Genomic DNA, 8,051 nt, shown 5'->3' with positions numbered 1-8,051 from the left:
ATATACATAAGTATCTCTATCTTTATCTTTATGTTTTATTCATTCATCATCTATACCCATTTGAGTCTGCCTGACTAAGATTTACAAGGTGACCATAGCTTGCTTCATACCAACAATCTCCGTGGGATCGACCCTTACTCGCGTAAGGTTTATTACTTGGACGACCCAGTGCACTTGCTGGTTAGTTGTGCGAAGTTGTGTTTATGCCATGGTATTGAGCACCAAGTCTTTGGAGCCATTACTAGGGATTATTTGAGTTGTAGTGATCACAATTTCGTGCACCAGAAAGTCAAGGGGATGAATCAATTTGATTCCTCAAGTCATAATCAACTCCTAAAGGAAAGACTTGCTTTAGAGGTATTCAAATCAATTAGCAACTTCTAATTATCAATCAACAAAAGAATTAGATAACTCAAGAGTCACTAATTACTCTACCTAGGCCAAGAGGAACAAAATCTACACTAAAATCCAACCAAGCATTTCATCAAACACTTGGAAGGCACAAAAGAAAAGCAAAGCAAATTGACAACAAGAATAGAATCTAACAACATTTATTGCAATGAATAAACAACAACAATTAAAAGAAACACATTTATTATGAATTACCTTTTATTGAATTGGAAGAAAGTAAAAGGAACAATACTAGATCTACAACAAAATATAAGAACAACATAAAGGAAATTACAACAAAAGAATAGAAGAAGATGAATGTAGCAACAAAGAGTTGAGGGATAGAAGTGGAAGAAAGCAAAGATTAAAACCTAGATCTAAGAACTAAACCTAATCCTAATCCTAATCCTAGAGAGAAGTGAGAGCTTCTCTCTCTAGAAACTACTTCTAAACTAATCCTAATGAGTGGGAATGAACTAATGTCCCTTTGCTCTTTAATCCTTGGCTTTAAATAGCATCTTTGGCGCCAAAGTTGGTTGGGATTGGGCCCCACAACTCTTTAGAATTCGTTGGCCACGTTTTTATTAAAAAATCATAAACCAACACCGACGCGTACGCGTACATCACGCGTACGCGTCCATGGGGTAATTCGCAAGGTGCGCGCAATCGCCAGGTGCGCTCGCGCGTCCATGGGCGAGTTCAACTTCTTTGACTTTTCATGATTTTTCCACTTTGCATGCTTTCCTCTTCACTCCTTTGATCCATTCCTAGCCTTTTCAATCTGAAATCACTAACAAACATATCAAGGCATCTAGTGGAATCAAAGGTGAATTGAATTTAGCTACTTTAAGGTCTAGAAAGCATGTTTTCATATATAAGCACAAATAAGGAGACAATCACAAAACTATGCTAATTCATTGAATAAATGAGGGTAAAAGGTATTAAAATCTCTTAAAATCAATACAGGATAAACCGTCAAAACAGGGTTTATCAACCTCCCCACACTTAAACCAAGCATGTCCTCATGCTTAAACCAAGAATGAAGTAAGGGTATGGCGTTTATTCAAATGGAAACTAACTAAATGCAATCTACCTATATGCAACTATCTAGATGAATGCAATTGCTTGGTCAAAATAAATCATTTCCCAAGAAGCATATATGCACAAGGGCTAAGGACTAGCAAGTCTAATCCACAATTGAATTGAGCTATTAAATATTTTTACAAACTTGCATGAAAAGTGATGATTGTAGGTGGAAACATGTAGTCGAGCATCGAACCCTCACCGGATGTGTTTACACTCTATTTGCTCAAGTGTTTAGGGTTGATTCACTCAATTCTCTCCTAATCATGCTTTCTAAGATTTGTTTTTTTTCTTCTAACAATCAACATATATTTCATGCATGCATACATCTATCATGAAGTCTTTTCTTTGGGTTGTAATGGGGCTAGGGTCAAGGTAGGATGCATATTTGGTTAAGTGAGCTTGAAATTTGAATCTTTGATAAGCTTAAACTTCCCACCTAACCTATATAATAACCTATACAATTAAGTTCTAACCTAACTACCCATTTTTCACTTTTTCACATACTCATGTATTTCCTTTTCATTTCACAACACTTATGCATTGACCCTTATTGGACTTTACTTTGGGACATTTCGTCCCCTTTTTATTTCTTTCTTTTTTTCTTTGTTTCTTTCTTTTTCTATATATTTTTTTCTTTTCCATATTATTTTTTCTTTTTCTTTTTCTTTTGTTTTTTTTTTCATTTTTTTTCTTACAAACTATATACAAGAACATCAATGCATAAGGTCTACACATTTAATCAATACATGAGCATGTACCCAATTCCCAATATTTGCAACAAAATACAAAACTACCCTTTTATTCCCCCAATGTCCCAAGAGTTCCCACACTTGAATGGTACTCACACACACTAGCCTAAGCTAATCAAAGATCCAAACTAAGGACATTTATTGTTTTTCGCTTTAAGGCTTGTAATATGCTAAAATAAGAACAAAGTGGGTTAATCGTAGGCTCAAATTGGCTAACAATGGATGATAAGGGGTAAGGTTATTTGGGTAAGTGAGTTAAATAAAATGATGGCCTCAATCATATAAATGCATGAATACACAAAATAATGGACATAAAGAATCAAACAAAGCAAAGATTACAATCATAGGAAGAGAATAATGCACACAAGAAGGAAAAATAAGTGGTTATAAGATGTAACCACACCATTAGGCTCAAATCTCACAAGCTTGTGTTCTTAGCTCAAAAACCATGTTTCACAATATATATAATTCAAGCAAGTTCTATGAAAAGTTTTCACTCAAATCAATTGAGATGTCCTATAAATAGAAATCTTGAAAATTTTCATTATTTTGACTAAGCTTATTGTGTATATATATGCAAAAATAAGAAAATTCACGTAAAAATCCTGAAAACCTAAAATGAAATGCAAAAGTGTTGGAATTAGAAATTTGTCACCCAAAATCACCGATCGGTCGGAGGACCTCCCCACACTTAAAAGTTTGTACCGTCCTCGGTGCATTCAAAGATGAGCAAGGGGGTACGGCGACTCTCCGGATTGCTGTGTGTTCTTAGTCTTGCTTCCATGTTTGCTTGTGGTGCATTTATCATGAAAAATAAAAATATAACACCATAAGATGAGAAGATATAAAAGCAAGGAAGCATACAATGTTGGAATGAGGTAAATAACTAGAATTGAGTGGTTGAATTAGTGTGACATGAATGACAAATAGGTGTGTGAATTCTAAATTGCGCGGTTTAGAACACACATTAGCATAAAAGTTATGTCACAAAAGAAGCATGTACTTCACTTATCCTAGTGTGCTTGAGATGCTTTAAGTGAACTTGTAAGGTAAAACAAGCATTAAAGAAGCATGAAAGCATTCAAGCTAAAGCCTATAGATGCATATGATCATGAAATACCATGCACTAAGGTAAATGCACAACATCATCCATCAAGAGGTTGCCTAATCGAGGAAAAAGATTCAAATCACATGATGGCTAGCTACAACATGCAATTTAAAAGAGTCACAAGCTCGAAGGCAATTCCCATCACTTGGTATTTTCAAAAGGTAAGCATGAAGAATTCAAAACCAAGTAGCAAAGTATAACCTCAACGATAGAATCCAACAAAGAATATTTAAAACAATTATGCTAAGATAGAATTCAATTAGTAATAAGCAGCAATATATGGTAAGCAAAATCCATAATCCAACACTTATAATGGAGAGAGAGAAAAATGAAATGAAATCTAAACTAAAACTAACTAATTAACTACCCAACTAACTAATTAACTAACTAAAATAAATGGTTATCAATGGTGTTTGGAAGTGTTGGATGAGGGGTAGAAGAAGGGAAGAAGAAAGGAGAAGGAAAGAAATTGAAAGAGGGGAAGAAAAGAGAAGTGTTGAGAAAAGGGGATCTGGGCGTACGCGCACGTGGCGCGCGCGCGAGGGTTGTGGTGCAATGGACCCGACGCGTACGCGTACAGGGTTCGTCCGCATCGAAGGATTATTCCGAGAGTGGCACGCACGCGTCATGTGCGCGTGCGCGCGAATAGGTTTGTGCCAAAGGCACAACGTTGGCGCGGCGCAGGCACAACTCTCTGGAAAATGCATGGAGGGTGGAACTTCACAATGCACGCGTACGCACGCATTGCGCGTGCGTGGATGGTCCAAAACGCTTGATGCACGCGTACGCACGCAGTTGATGCCAAGGCATCTTAGGCTAGTTTCACTAGCATTTTTCTGTTAGTTTTAGTTGTTTTATGCATTTTCTTGAGCTTAAAGTAACCAAGAATGGTTAAATGAATAACAAAGCAATGAACCATCCAAACAGTATGATTTTGATGCAAATTCCATGAGTTTTTAGTTATATTACTTGAATGCTATAAATGGAAGATTTCTCGTGAAATTTTGCAAGACTTTGATGCTGTTGTTTGGATGATTTCAGGGAAGAAGAGGTTAGGCAAGGAAGCAACAAAATCAATAAAGGAAGCTTGAATATCACATGTGGAGTTTAAGTTCCAGTTTAAGCTTAAACTAGAACTTAAACTGCCAAGCCATATAATGCTGGGAACTATCAGTGGCGTTTAAGCTCCAGTTTAAGCTTAAACTGGAGCTTAAACGCCAAAATCATGAAAGCAGAGGAAAAGCTGAAAGTGGCGTTTAACCTCCAGTTTAACCTTAAACTAGAAGTTAAACGCCAGAAATGAGAAATGCACCAGGGAGCCATTTCCACGTTTAAGCTCCAGTTTAACCTTAAACTGGAGCTTAAACGTGTTCGACCATTCTCCTCCAGGGTTGCTTTCTTCCATTTCCACGTTTAAGCGTCAGTTTAACCTTAAACTGAAGCTTAAACGTGTTCGACTACTTTACCCTCCAGGGTTGCTTTCTTCCATTTCCACGTTTAAGCTTCAGTTTAACCTTAAACTGAAGCTTAAACGTGCTTGAATTATACCACCTCCAGGAGTGTCCAACGTTTAAGTTGCAGTTTAAGCTTAAACTGCAACTTAAACGCCACTATTTGAAAAGGTTTCTGGGCCAAAGATATTGCAGTTTAAGTTAGCATTTGAGCACAAACATTAACTTAAACGTACTCTGGTATGAAACCCAATTGAATATCATGGTTTATGGGATTGGGCCTGAAGAATTGATGAGTCTGGAATTTCAATTTGTTGAGTCATGTGTCATTACTTGATTATCACTAAGTTGGCTCAATGAATGTTACAGAATTGGATCAGCAGCCTCATCAGGATTATGGATCATAAACCCAAAGCAAAAGGAAATTAGGGAAAGGCCTCAAAGCCCAAGAAACACAACAGAAGCTCAATTTAGAAAGTGTATAAATAAGATAGAATTTAAGTTAGTGAGGGAGAACTTTTGGGGATCATTTTTCTAGTTTTCATACTTTTTTGTAATTGAATTCAGAGCTATGACTCACTAAACCCCCTTTCATTGGGTTAGGGAGCTCTATTGTAATTCAATGAATCAATAATAGTTTTTATCTTCTTCTTCAATCTTTTCTCTTGAATTTTTGTTAGAAAGCTTCTCGATCTAATTCCATTGGTTAGTTGTCTTGGGAAAGAAACTATCCATAATTGGAATCCTTCGGAACCTTGGGAAAGGAATTGAGGATTCATGCTAGAGAAGCTTTCTCACAGTGAATTGGATTGGGGTTTGGATGGATATTGTGACATGTAATCCTACCAAATTGTGGTTCATGAAACATTGTGGTATAATCAGTGATCGAGCATCATCTCTTCTTATGAACATTTAAACCAAGGGATTGGGAATTTGTTTGTTTTTAGAGAGAATTGGTGAGCCAAGGGATTGGGATCCAATCATATAAGATTGCCAAGCAAAATTCAATGAATGCATTGGTTGAGGAAGGGATAAAAATGTTTTGATTCGGAGATCTCAATATCTCCTGAAACCCAATGAATTCCCCATTTCTGATCTACCACTTTCTCTTTACATTCTGCAATTAAATTCATGCAATCACCCCGATCCCTTTTTAATTTCAGCAATTTAGCTTCTCGCTCTTTAATTCATGCAATTTAAGATTCCGCAATTTCAATTTCTTGCCATTTACGTTTCCCGCAAATTTTACATTCCGCAATTCTCATCTAAATCTTGATTCCGCTCAACTAGAACACACTTCTAATCCGAATTGCTCACTCAACCAATCCTTGTGGGATTCGACCTCACTCTATTGTGAGTTTTTACTTGACGATAACCGGTGCACTTGCCGGAAGGAATTTTTGCCGATCGTGCAATTTCCTAAAATCGTAGCATCAAGTTTATGGCGCCGTTGCCGGGGATTGGTTTTCGATTGACAATTCTCAAATTGGAAGTTAACTAGATTGAGCATTTTTCTTGTTTTGTTAATTCAGTTCAAGTTACTTGTTGAATTTTAATTTCTGCACTCTGTTACTTGCTTTCTTTCTTTATGCCTTTAAATTCAAGCAACTAACTCACTGACTCACTAACTATTTGAATTAATTCCTCAACTGCTCTAACCATACTCTTCCATTAACCAAGAGTATTTCACTTGTTTGTTGCCTGTGCTGTGTTCTTGTATGACAGGTAGGAGAGGAGAGACATCAACTCATCCATATACCGAACCAGAGAGGACCCTTCATAAACTTAGAAGGGAAGCAAGAGGGAAGAGAGTACTGGGAGAAGAAGAATCTGAAGGAGAATCTGAGGACAATTTTGAGGAAGCTCTAGATCTCAACATGGATAGAGAAGTTCACAACCATGAGAGAGCTGATGGAAACAATGCCATTCCCGAGAGGAGGGTTCTTGGTTCATACATAAACCCAACCTCTGGGAATTGTGGTAGCAGCATTCAGAAACCACCCATTCAGGCCAACAATTTTGAACTCAAACCACAGCTAATATCACTGGTGGAGAATCATTGTTCATTTGGTGGGAGTACTAATGAAGATCCAAACCAACATCTCACAAAATTCCTGAGAATTTGCGACACTGTGAAGTCCAATGGAGTCCAGGAAGATGCCTATAAACTGCTCTTGTTCCCATTTTCACTTAGGGACAAGGCAGCTAAGTGGCTGGAATCATTCCCAAGGGGGAGCCTAATAACCTGGGATGAGGTGGAAAGCAAGTTTCTGGCACGTTTCTACCCCCCACAAAAGGTCAATAGGCTTCGATCTGAGGTTCAGACTTTTAGACAACAAGATGGTGAAACTCTCTACGAGGCATGGGAGAGGTTCAAGGATTTGACAAGGAAATGCCCACCAGACATGTTCCATGACTGGGTGCAATTGCATATTTTCTATGATGGACTTTCTTATGAATCAAGGAAGGCTGTAGACCATTCATCAGGAGGTTCATTGAACAGGAAAAAGACTGTGGAAGAAGCCATTGAAGTGATTGAGACAGTGGCTGAGAATGAGTACTACTATGCTTCAGAGAGACACAACACTAAGGGAGTCATGGAGCTGAACCATGTTGATACAATTCTAGCCCAAAACAAGGTGTTTGCCAAGCAACTAGCAGAGCTCACCAGGAAATTAGAAACAAATCAAGTGGCTGCAATACACACAAGATCAAGAGGAGGTAAGCACTGAAGGAGGTGATTGGGAAGAGGCCAACTATGTGGGAAATCAACAAAGGCAACCATATGATCCACATTCCAATACTTACAACCCAGGCTGGAAAAACCACCCAAACTTTGGGTGGGGAAACCAGCAAACCCAACCACAAAACCACAAACCTTACAACCCCAACCAACATAACAATTCCACATACCAAAACTCCAACCAAAGATCATACCAAGCCACACAAAACACTTACTCCCAACCACCATATCATGGCCAAAATAATCAACCTGCCCAACCTAATCCGAACCAACAATTTCAAGATCAATTAAACAGGATAGAAGGAATGCTTGCAAACATGGGTCAGGACATAAGTGAGTTGAAAAGCTTTAGGGATGATGTGAGATCTAACTTAAGGAACCATGGTGAAAAACTCAAGAGGATGGAGTCTCGAGTAGGAGAGCTATCTCAACAGGCCCCCAAGTCAACTGCAGTGTTCCCTAGTGACACAGAAAAGAATCCTAAAGGGGAACAAAAGGGAGTGAGATGGGAAGAATGCAAGGCC

The 8,051-nt window shown here is 38.1% G+C and overlaps 1 non-coding gene across 1 annotated transcript; it reads right to left on the bottom strand.

The window, feature by feature from the left end:
* Nucleotides 1-7,087: 7,087 nt before the first annotated feature.
* On the bottom strand, nt 7,088-7,191 carry LOC130972748 (small nucleolar RNA R71). The gene has a single exon (XR_009083911.1). It is a non-coding gene; the product is annotated as a small nucleolar RNA R71 (small nucleolar RNA).
* Between the last annotated feature and the right edge of the window lie 860 nt (nt 7,192-8,051).

This window comes from Arachis stenosperma, chromosome 3, assembly GCF_014773155.1.
Source record: "Arachis stenosperma cultivar V10309 chromosome 3, arast.V10309.gnm1.PFL2, whole genome shotgun sequence".
Taxonomy (NCBI): Eukaryota; Viridiplantae; Streptophyta; class Magnoliopsida; order Fabales; family Fabaceae; genus Arachis; species Arachis stenosperma.
This window is presented reverse-complemented; position numbering and strand designations above follow the sequence as displayed.